Genomic DNA, 12,207 nt, shown 5'->3' with positions numbered 1-12,207 from the left:
ATTTAAGCTCTTTAATAATCTGATAGGAACTTACTTGAGCCAGTTTTATACTCACTACTCCCCAGTCTGAATTGTATGGTTCAGTCGCACTGTTCTTTACCTGACCTCCTGCCTCTAGTTAATTCTTTTCTTACAAACTGGAATATTTACTTGCCATTTTTGTGCCATTTGAGCCACCTTTCCTTTATGAAATCTTTTCCAGCCATTTCAGGTCATAATTTTGTAAAAATATGGCTTCCAGATATTTAAAGGACTCTCGGGTAAAGGAAAGTACTTGTTCTTGTTTGCTCCTGAAGGCAAAGCTAAAGCCAATAAGGCAGTTATGGCCAGCAGATTTTGAGTCCAGACAGTTATTGTAGCTGGACAGCTAATGGGTTAACGCTGTAAAGTTTAAAAGAAGACTGAAGCCTGCTTCTTCTGAATATTGAACAAAGGATTTGTGTTTTAGAATACTCTCATTTAATATATATATATATATATATATTTATATATATATATCTTAGATTGTATGTTTTCTGAAAGCAAAGATAGTGTTTTACACTTGTATTTCTGCAAAGTACCCTACTTTAAGGTCAAACGCCTGGTGAATGACTATATTTAGGTTTGGGGATGTGTGATAGATTGCTGGAAAGAGAGATTAAATTCCCTAAATTAAACTTCTTAGATTAAATATCCTAAATTGCATTTTTATTTCCTAATATCAGCTGCATGGTGAAGTTTTAAGGAAGCACTGAACTTGTGTGTATTCGCTGTCTGGAGACCTGTGGTGTTCATTTATTAGCATATTCCACTTGTTCTCGTACTTCTTCTGAAAAGATCTTAGCGCATCCAAGACCCCACATTTAAACATCAAGGATGAGCAGGAAGTGGCCAAGTGGTAAAGCCACTGAGGTTGTATGTGAATACAGCTGCCTCTCCTGAACCACAGCTAGCCCTAGCTCTGAAGAGCAAACTCTTCCATAGTGTTTTCTTTTCACAGGGTGTGCGCCATTTTTGTTCTTTAGTAACGTCATATTGTGGGGAGGATGACTTGTCTGATACTGGCCTTGATTGGGTAGAGGAGCTCTGTCGTATGAGGGCCGTAGGAACCATTTTACCACAGTTTGGAAACCACTAGATGACCAAAACCTTGGAAGTGATACTTTTCCTACAGTAACCTAGGTTTTTGCCAGTTGGGTTGAACCACAGAAGAAGAGAGGTTATATGGTCTAGCATTATAATAGATGTGGGGAAACATCTATAAGAGCAGAAAAAGATAATCTTATTTAATGGAACTGAGTCTATTCACCTGCTTAATTTCTGGTGGAAGGGTGAACCATCATCTTTTATTGAATGCTTCTAAAGTCATCCTCAGATTTTTGGGCCAAAAGCTGTTTTTGTTGACTGTAGAAAATACGTTGTCTTTGTATGTTGAAATTGGGTTGCAAATTTCAACATGAAGTCTTTGGAAATTGTATTTTTTATCTTTTCTTTTTCTTAAGCCAGGAATTGAGTTGACCCTTGTACGTGGAATTTGGAAAAATTTTGTTCTGAGGGAAACATTACTTGAAAGTTAAGGAGTTTTGTTAGGAGAGATCTAGGGGTATATCAATTTGGAGATGTGACCTTTGTGATAAAGATGATAAAAATTCTCATCTCAGTAATCTACCTCAGAACAAACATTGTCCATTGTAAGCTTCTCACCGACTTAAGACCACTTTATCTGAGATAGTGGCTGCTAGATTCTCAGTTCTTATATAGCTTACCTCGGAAATGTATAGAATATATTGCCTTGTGTAGTTTAACAGAGTGTTGATTTCAAACAGAAACTTTCATTGCTTGGAAACCTGCAGATTTCTGAGATGCCACCTTTACCGCCTAAGAGTGATTTTTTAGCTCTCTGAAAGTGCCCGTTTGATCCATGTGAAAGGAGCAGGTTTGCGTTTATTCAGTGAGTCAAAGATGAGGTAATTGGTATTTTTATGATTTGAATGGAGGCTTTGTATTTTTGAATTTTGTGAAACAAAGCTGTGTTTGTAAACACATTTCAAAAATATAAATGACACTTTTTGGTGAAGATGTTCACTGAATAGCAAGAAAGTTCAGAAAAAAAGGAGCTTTTGTTAACATTTAATAATAATCTAACTGTTTTGATTGACTATCTCATTGATGTTTAAAGAGTACCTAATTTTTAGAACTTTTTGTATTGCAAATAATCCTCAGACTGGGTTGCGGTAGGAAAATATTTTTTTTGGTTTCCAATATTCCTATACTAGCTTGGAGTTTTCAACTGTTATCTTTGTTTAGAAGAATGTATCATAAGCAGTGTATTTCGATATAAAAATCATCTTGGGAAGCTCTAGGAAAGCATTTGTTTAGTGTTCCAATGTAAGATGAACAAGTTGCTGTGATATTGGACCAATAGCATAGGAATATTTTGGTATGGCTCAGCTGGTTTAGATGTAAATAAACGGTGTAAAAGGGTTCAGGCAAAATCCAAAGTGGGTCTTCAGAGATTGTAAAAAGAAGTGGTTAATTTTATACTCCCCTCCAGTTTCTTCTTCTTTTAAAGGCTTGTTAGCTTTTGAATGAAGTGGTCTGTTCTGATATGGAAGTGTTGTTTCCAGAGGAAGGGTATTTTTATCTATTTGTTGTGGTTTTCACTAACCTAGGTGACACTGGAGAGGAGAGTGTTAAATTTTAAATTAATTTTGAAAGCCTATATGTAAATGCTGAAAATGTTTTCTTCTATTAACTATTTTTGAAAAATTATAAAAATACAAGCCAAAGCTAAAAAAAATCTGAATAGCATAGAAAGCTATATGGTGAAAAACAAAAGTTCTTCTCGTCATTACTTCCTGTTCCCCATTTCCACTCCCTTGGCAGAGATTTACTCTGTTCAGTTTCTTCTCATATTTTTTCATGCATATGCAAGCGATACATAGCTCTTGTTTTTTACACAATAGGGAACAGCAGTTCTGCAGTTTAACCTTTCCGCTTAACAAGAGAGGGTGAGTAGGGGATCACTATACAAAGGGCATTCTTGAGCCCGTATTTATTTTACTAGGATATTTTGATTTCCTAAAATATGTGTAATGATTTGACCTGTTATAGAAAGTGACATAATTGTACAATACATATGACTTAATGAAGCTAAAAACCCTTTAGAAAACAAGCACTTAAATTAGTTTTATTGTAATAGAAACATTCAATAAGATATTCATTCTTTATGTGTAGGCCTTGTGCACAGGGCACGCTTTTACATGAATTATTTAACATAATCTTTATAATAACTCTTTGAGGCAGATTTAGTTTTACTCCCTTTTTTGCAGATGAGGAAACAGGCTTAGGTGGTTGAGTAACAGCTACTAAGTGATGGAATCAGATTTCAAAGGTGATCCATACAGTTATGCAGCACTAGCTAGTTATTCAGATTATTTAAAGAAAAACTAGTCTCATGGACAGTTGTGTAATATCCTGTTATCAAATACCACAGTTATTTAATATCAAAATTTGGTGAAGTCATCCTTGTTAAAATGTGTTTGGTGGAGGGATTGGCTCTTCCTTGATTCTAAACCCAACAATGTATTAGCATCACCTGGGGAGCTTTTAACAACTGCCCATTTCTGGATCCTGAGGAAATACCTTTCTAATACCAGTTTGCTGAGTGATTTTTTTTTTTAATCATGAATGCGTTGAAGTTTTATTAAATGCTTTCTTTGAATCCATTGAGATCATCAGATGGATTTCCTCCTTTGTTCTGTTCATGTAATAAATAACACTAATTGATTTTTGAATGCTAAATCAAGTTTGTGTTTCTGGAATAAATTCTACCTAGTCATAATGTATCATTTTCATATTACTGAATTTAATTTGTTAATATTTTAAGGATTTTTATATCTGTATTCATGATGGATATTGAGCTGTAGATTCTTTTTTTTCGGGGGGGGGTATGTGTCTTTTGTTTTGTCATCAGAGTCACGCTGGGCTCATCTAATGAATTAGGAAGTGTTCCCTTGCTCCTCTTCTATTTTCTGAGAGTGTGTAGAAGTGGTGTTGTCTTCCTTAGATATATAACAATTCACCAGTGAGACCTTCTAGGCCTAGTGTTTTCTATATAAGAAGGTTTTAAGTTGTAATTAATTTCTTTAGTTGATTTAAGGCCATTCAGGTTTTCTGTTTCTTCTTGAATCAATTTTTGTAATGTGTGTCTTTCAAGGAATTTGTCCATTTCATTTGTTATTGAATTTATTGGTCTAACACTATTCATTTCTTTCAGATAGAATATTATAGGTTTATTTAAAACTTAATTCTTACCTTGAGTATACAAAATACAAATTCCACAAAATGTTCATTTTTTTACTTTGTAGTTTACAGATATACAAAATAGAAGTTTGCTTAAATTTATGTTACATATTAAGGCAAGGAACTATATAGAAAAAAACATTTGTTCTGCTTAAGGCATACTTCGGAATAAACCATCACATCTGAAACCACAGTGCATGACAGACTGTGTGCATAAAACGTTAAAGTAAACCAGGTGTATTTACCTGACTTAGGTCATAAATGTAGACTGGAAGACAAAAATAGATTTTCCTTGTCAAAGTATGCAGCAGTTTGAGAACTTTGGCCTCATTTGGTACCTATAGAACCAAGACTCACCAAGCACCATCGTTTAGGCTATTAAAACACATTTTCTGTACCTGAATTTCTTCCTCTTCTTCTAAGATTGTAGTAATGGCTTTTAGAAGGCAAAGAGAGTACAAGGTGATCTTTATGCTTATATTGCATCAGAACAATTCATGGGATTCTGGTCTTCCCTCCCTTCAACTCAGGGATCTAATTTATACCCTGATATCCACAACATCCTGTCACCCCCTTGGCGTTTTCTAAGTCCAGGAATATATATTCAAGTTGGATTTAGAATTAGAATGATAGAAGATCCAGTCATAGACCCCATCTGTTCTTTGTTGTTTGGTTTCCTCATGTCTCCAGATTATCCATTCACAAGTTGACTTGTTGGGAACTTGACCATGGTTGTAGTGCTTTCAAGCTGGGTTCCTCCTCTCACCGGAAAGACAGTGTGAAAGGCAAAAAACACTGAATTCTTGCCTGGCAGTGTGGGTCATATCCACTGTTTTGGGATTTAAAAGTGCATCTTCATGTGTTAGGCGAGGTGGTGCGACCTCGAAAATGCCCAGTCGCACTTCTGGCACTGGAAGGGGTGGTGCCCTGTGTGTTGGCGGTAGTGCCCGGTCAGTTCATCTGAGTGGGCAGATTTCCACCCACAGCCGTCCCAGTCACAGCAGTAAGATTTCTCACCTGTGTGGGTTCCCAGGTGTGCCTTGAGATGAGAACTCTTTGGGTAGGTTTTGCCACAGCCTGCGTAATCACAGGTGTGAGTGGCTGTCCTTTTCCGGGGCCACGACCTTCTCCCCCTCTTTGGCTGGGGCTCCTCTGGCCTGCAGGAACTGGGTGGCATGAGCTCTTGGTAATGGAGTGGTGGGACCTGCAGCTGCATCTCGTCGGGCAGGAAGGGAGGGTAGTTGGGCCCGGGGTGGGGATGGAAGCCTGGGGGGAGCGGCAGGGCAGGATGGCAGTCCCTGCTGCTCAGTAGTTCCTCGGCACCCAGGGTCGGGGTGGTCCTGCTGGGGAGCTGCCGTCCCAGGGGAAAGTCATGCGCAGGCAGCCGGTGGCCATTGCTGAGAGGGGGTCCAGTGCCCAGGTGGGCATCAAGGGGCCAACTGACGGTGCACAAGGAGACAGCCTCCTGCTTGATCTTGGGACACATGTGCACCAGCCTGCTGCTGTAGGGCGCCACCACCACCGGGTGGCTGCCGTCCAGGCTGCCTTTGCTAACACTCATGACCGAAGGGCTGTCGTACACGCTGCCAGGGACGGTCAGCGACGCCTTCAACACAAACTTGCCCATCAGCCCGCCACCTGGCGGCTGCGGCTGCTGCAGCGGAATGTACCCTGGGCCCAGTTCGGACCACAGAAGCTAGGTCACGAAGCCGCCGGAGGGGCTCACGTCGTTGATGTCCACCAGGTTGAAGGGAGCTGTTGGAGAGGGTGCAGACTCCCGGCCTTAGAGGAGGCCGCCGCTTGTGTTGCCCGGCGCCACGCCTGGGTCGCCCCCGGTCTAACACTATTCATAATATTCTATTATCCTTTTATTGTGTTGGATATGTAGTCATGTTTCACCTTTCCCTCTCGATATTGGTAATTGTGTCTTTTCTCTTTTTTCTTTCTTTTTTTTTTTTTTTTTTTTTTTTTTTTGCGGTATGCGGGCCTCTCACTGTTGTGGCCTCTCCCATTGCGGAGCACAGGCTCCGGACGCACAGGCTCAGCAGCCATGGCTCACGGGCCCAGCCGCTCTGCGGCATGTGGGATCCTCCCGGACCGGGGCACGAACCCGTATCCCCTGCATCGGCAGGCGGACTCTCAAGCACTGCGCCACCAGGGGAGCCCTCTCTTTTTTCTTAATTAGTCTTATGGGAGAGTTTGTATTTATCCATATATTTTCCATTTACATCATTCTTCATTCCTTTGTGTATATTGGGTTTTCTGTTTTGTCTCATTTTTCTTCTGCCTGAAGCATTTTAAAAATTTCTTATAGTATAGAATGCAGACAGTGAATTCTCTATATTTTTGCTGCCCTAAAAAGTTTTTATTTTGCCTTTATTTTGGATGGGTACTTTTGCTGGATATAGAATTATGTTGACTTTTTTCTTTTGACAATTTAAACATGTCTCTCTATTGTGTTTGGTTTTTTTTTTTTTGGCTTTCATTGTTTTTCATAAGTCTGCAATAATTCTTTGTTCTTTTCTACGTAATAGTTTTTTCCCTTTGGCTGCTTTTAAAAGTTCCTGTTTTCAGTAATTTGGTTTTAAGATTTCTATGACTGTATGTATGTTTGTGTTCGTTTGATATATATGTTTACAGTTGAAACACTTTAGTCATTGCATCTTCAAATGTTTTTCCCTCACAGACTCCAATTACAATTATGTTGGTTCTCTTGATGTTATTCCACAGGTTATAGAGGTTCTATTATTGTTTTTCAGCCTTCTTTCTCTTTACAGTTCAATTTTAATAGTTTCTGTTATTGTGTCATCAAGCTAAGGATCTTTTCTTTTGCAGTGTCTAATCTATTCATCCTATCCAGTAAATTTTTCATTTCAGATACTGTATTTTATTTCTAGAAATCCATTTTTTTTTTTTTGGTCTTGCATCTCTTTCTTCACAATGTTCCTGGTTTTCTTTAAATCAGTGAATAATTTGTAATAGCTGTTTTCAAGTCTTTGCTAATATCTTTATATTCTAGGCTTATTTATATTGACAGATTTTTCTTCTGGTTATGGGTCACTTTTTTTTGAGTCTGCACATGTAAATTTTGATTGAATTCTCAACATTTTGAATCTTACACCGTTGAGTGGATTTTGTTGCCTTTATTTATTTATATTTATTTTTATTTATTTATTTAGTCTTCGTTGCTGCCTGTGGGCTTCCTCTAGTTGTGGCAGGCAGAGGCTACTCTTTGTTGAGGCATGCAGGCTTCTCATTGCAGTGATTTCACTTGTTGTGGAGCACGGGCTCTAGGCACATGGACTTCAGTAGTTGTGGCATGTGGGCTCAGTAGTTGTGGTGCGTGGGCTCTAGAGTGCAGGCTCAGTAATTGTGGCCCACAGACTTAGTTGCTCCGTGGCATGTGGGGTCTTCCTGGACCAGGGGTCGAACCCATGTCCCATGCATTGGCAGGCAGATTCCCAACTACTGCACCACCAAAGAAGTCCCTGTTGTCTTCTTTTAAATAATACAGGACTTCGTTATGTCAGGAGATTGAGTTACTAGAGGTGAACTCAGTTCCTTCAAGTGTCGCTTTTAAGCTTTGTTAGAGTGGGTATAGTGTAATTTTTATGCCAAGAATAGTTTTCCTTGTTACTAAGTCATAACCCTTCTGAGATATTTATTGAATTCCTTGAGTTTTCAATGTTTATGTTCCACTCTCACTGCTTCCAACTTTTAAGACATCTCCCATTTCCATTTGAGCTCTGGGCGTGGTTGAACTTAAAATTCCTTGCTCATTTTTGCCTTCCTTTGCGCAGTTTTACCATATTGTGTGATTTCCTGTTAGTAGCATACTCAAGGGGACCCCATGAAGATTTCTGGAGCTCTTCTTCTGTATAGGTTCCTCATCTGGATCTCTGCCCCACAAATTCCAGCTGCCTTTGCCTCTTCGAACTCTAATCTTTATCCCTTCAACTCAGTGATACCACTCTACTCTGCTTGAGATCCCCTCCCTGCACAATGATCTGCAAATTGACTTTAGGCAGGAAACCAGGATAATGGTAGAATTCATGTAGTTTGTTTTCCTTTTCTCAGGGATTGTAGTCTTACATGGTTTGTTTTCCAGTATCTGGAAGCAGACATTTAGCATATATTTTCCAATTTTCTGGTTGTTTGCAGTGACAGGTTAAATTCAATCACAGTTACTACGTCATGGTTGAAATCAGAAGTCCCCTTTTCTTCTTCGGAAGGTAAATGTGGCTAGTAGAAAATGTGTAACAGAGAGAGTGGAGGCAGGGTTCTTGAATGAGAGCAGTGTTCATGAAGTCAGGACAGCTGTGTACGTCTGGTCAGGTGTTACACTGCATTGTGAGTGATGCCCCTGAAGGTGTGTGGTGCACAGCTTAAATGACAGCTTTGCATGTAGCAGCGCTTAGTGAGGATACGAGTGAGAACATGTAGATGTGGAATTGATGGAACCTCCTCTTTTTTTTTTTAATTTTCAGTACTTTATTTGTTCTTAAAAAGAAAAAGTAATAAAAGAAAATCAGAGAAGGAAACTGCTCCAAATCCATGCCAATTTGGGGACATCCAAGAGTAGAAAATTAATTTTTAAAATATTCACTGTTTAGTCATTGAGATGGCACCTCTTCTTTTTTCTTTTTTTTTTTTTTTTTTTTTGCGGTATGCGGGCCTCTCACTGTTGCGGCCTCTCCCGTTGCGGAGCACAGGCTCCGGACGCGCAGGCCCAGCGGCCACGGCTCACGGGCCCAGCCGCTCCGCGGCATATGGGATCCTCCCAGACCGGGGCACGAACCCGTATCCCCTGCATCGGCAGGCGGACTCTCAACCACTGCACCACCAGGGAGGCCCTGGCACCTCTTCTTAATTGAGTTTGTAGTGTGAGGTGAAGTAAGCCATTGGAGGTGATGTCAAGGTTTTTATTTTATATGATTTATTTATCACTATGGAGGTGAATAAGCCTATTCACAAGGATTTTGTGAGGCTTAAATGTGCATGTGAAAATGCTTTCTAAATGACAAAGCAGTATATAGTTTGAAGTGTTGTGTATTGCTGAAGTCTACCCTCCGGGGACTTCCCTGATGGTCCAGTGGTAAAGAATCCACCTTGCAATGCAGGGGATGTGGGTTCAATCCCTCGTCAGGGAACTAAGATCCCACATGCCCCGCGGGGCAACTAATAAGCCCATGTGTCACAACTACTGAGCTTGTGTGCATCAACTAGAGAGCCCACATGCCGCAAACTACAGAGCCCACTCACTCTGAAACCCACGTGCCATAACTACAGAGCCTGTGCCCCCTGGAACCTGTGCACCACAACTAGAGAAGAGAAAACCTGCATGCCACAACTAGAGAGAAGCCTGCGCACCAGGACGAAGGCCACGCCCCCCAGCGAAAGATGCTGCATGCCTCAGCAAAGATCCCAGATGCTGCAACTAAGACCCAACGTAGCCAAAAATAAATAAAATAAATAAATAAAACTTTTAAAAATATATCATTCACAGTAGTGTCAGATGCTTCACCTTCAACAATAATAACAACAACAACAAAACAAAGTCTATCCTCTGGATCTCTACAGAAAAGCCTACATGATGCCCTCGTGTCATAAGTGACCTGAAAACGTTACTGTAACTCCAAAATATCAGAATTCATATACAAAGAAGAATTTTTTCCCTCTCTTTGAAGAATTTAGTCTAGTATATGAGAGTTTCTTAGTCTCAGGGTAATCTATGTAGACAGACCTTTAAAAAAATCCCTTTACTTCAGAAGAGACTGTTAAGACAAACTGGAGTGAATACCAGTGGAGTAGTAAACACTTATTGTAAGTTGAGAAGATAAAACATTGTTTTCAATGATGCAGTCACCTCAGAATGAAGATGAAGACTGAAGTTTATGATGGAGTCAGCTCAGAGGTCATAGCCAAAAGTGCAGAAGTAACAGCAGTTTTTGAGGCCTTTATAGAATATTAACATGTTCCATTATCACAAGCATTACCATCTCATTTTACCTTCCTACATTTTCCTCTTGCACTCATCCTTCTATATTATTAGAGGAAAAAGAATGCTTACACTTTTCCATGGTCAGGACATGGAAAGTAGGACGAAAAGTCCCACTTTTTCCCCAGTGAAATCATCATCTATAAGAAATGGACAACAAGGCCCAAATACAGATTACTTCTAAGTGAGCTCATTTTCTCTGCCTGAGTTCTCTTGATTCTGGCCAGATTTTGTTGGTGACAATGTGTGAGAGAAAATTTCCTGATTTCGTGACTTCCAGAAAAGGTCATTTTCACAGCATTCTGAAAAGGCAAAGCAGTTGTTAACGTTTAAAAATGTAGTTGAAATCCTTGATTTTTATCTTTATTCATTCTATTCAATTATTTTAGATATCTGTGTTTTTAGGTGTTCTGGGCTATTTATTTCATTGACTGTTGCATTATACCGTACCCTAATTAAACATAATTTGTATATTTCTACATATGTTAGTATTATTATGAATACTTATTAATACGCAGTTTTGTTATCTCAATTTTTGAAAGGTATCTGCCAAAAAGCATCATAATCTCACTCTTCTAATTATTAAACCAGAATGTAAAGTTCTTTTGTTTTACTTTGTTTTATCCTATAATTTATTCTGAGTACATAGAGCATTGTCTGTTACATACAGGAATTCAGTCATTTTATTGGATGAAAAATTATAGATGTAAAACTAGATCTGCAAGAAAAAAAAGTTGCCTTGAAACTCAGTCAAGTATGAATTAAAAACATTTCTTTTAGGCGAGGATGATTTGACAATTTCCTTATCACATACACGCATCAATTGTTGTGGTGTTTCTTTGTATAGAAAACAATGTAAGAAGACTTATGAAAAACATTCATAAAAGATATGAGTTGTATGCTTTATTTAACCAACATTTATTCAGCATACATTTTGTGTCAGGCTCTGCTTGGTATCTGGGATTATAAAGGTGACATGGGTATGGTCCTCCTCCTGGAAGAGCTTGTAATTTGTTGGGGAAGACAGTCATGTGAACAGGTAAATAACAGTACAATCTGGAAAGTGCTTTAATAGAAATGATTAAAGTGTCACGAAGTAGAGGTTAAAACAGCTACTTCTGTCCAGAGAGTTGGTGCGTCTTTTGCTGGTGTACTAGGTGAAGGCATGGTGAGTGGGAAGACTGGGTAAGGGAGAAGCTTTAGATGTACTTTACAGTAGCCACTGGCAACATGTGACTAAATTTCTAGCAGCTAGTTACAATAAATAGCACATATTTAAAGTATAAAGTTTAATAGGAAACTATCACCACAGTCAAGGTAATGAACATGTATATCCCTTTCTAAAGTTTTCTCATGCCCATTTGTATATCTTTTCTGCCTAGATTAGTTTTCATTTTCTAGAGTTTTTAAATAAATAAAACCACACAGAATGTCCTTTTTGTCTGGCTTCTTTCACTCAGCATAATTATTTTGAGATTTATCCATGTATCAATAGTTTATTCTTTTTTATTGCTTAATGGTAATTCCTATACCACAGTTTGTCTGTCCCTTGTCCTGTTGATGGGTACTTGGGTTATGTCCAATTTTTGATTATTACAAAAAAGCTCTTATGACCATTCTTAAACAACTATTTGTGTGGATATTTATATGGTAGATATCTATAAGCTTAAGAAACTGCCAAACACTTTTTCCACAGTAGTTATCTAATTTTACATTCCTACTTGGAGTATGTGAGTTTCAGTCCCTCTACATCCTTGTATGGATACACTTGGTATGGTCATTGTTTTAAAATTTAGCCATTCTAATAAGTGTGTGGTGGTATCTTGTGGGTTTTTTTTTTAAATAAATTTATTTATTTTTGGCTGCGTTGGGTCTTTGTTGCTGTGCGCGGGCTTTAGTCGTGGCGAGCGGGAACTACTCTTTGT

The 12,207-nt window shown here is 38.9% G+C and overlaps 1 protein-coding gene and 1 pseudogene across 2 annotated transcripts in view; one reads left to right on the top strand and one right to left on the bottom strand.

Annotated features, from left to right (window-relative positions):
* The window catches only part of TCF12 (transcription factor 12), a 393,224-nt gene that overhangs the window by 16,590 nt on the left and 364,427 nt on the right, over window positions 1–12,207 (top strand). The window lies entirely within an intron of this gene.
* Window positions 5,126–10,320, bottom strand: LOC132489229 (Krueppel-like factor 4; annotated as a pseudogene).

The sequence above is a fragment of the Mesoplodon densirostris genome, chromosome 4 (assembly GCF_025265405.1).
Source record: "Mesoplodon densirostris isolate mMesDen1 chromosome 4, mMesDen1 primary haplotype, whole genome shotgun sequence".
In the NCBI taxonomy this organism is placed as follows: domain Eukaryota; kingdom Metazoa; phylum Chordata; class Mammalia; order Artiodactyla; family Ziphiidae; genus Mesoplodon; species Mesoplodon densirostris.
The sequence above is the reverse complement of the archived record's forward strand: the minus strand, read 5'-3'. Positions and strand labels throughout refer to the sequence as shown.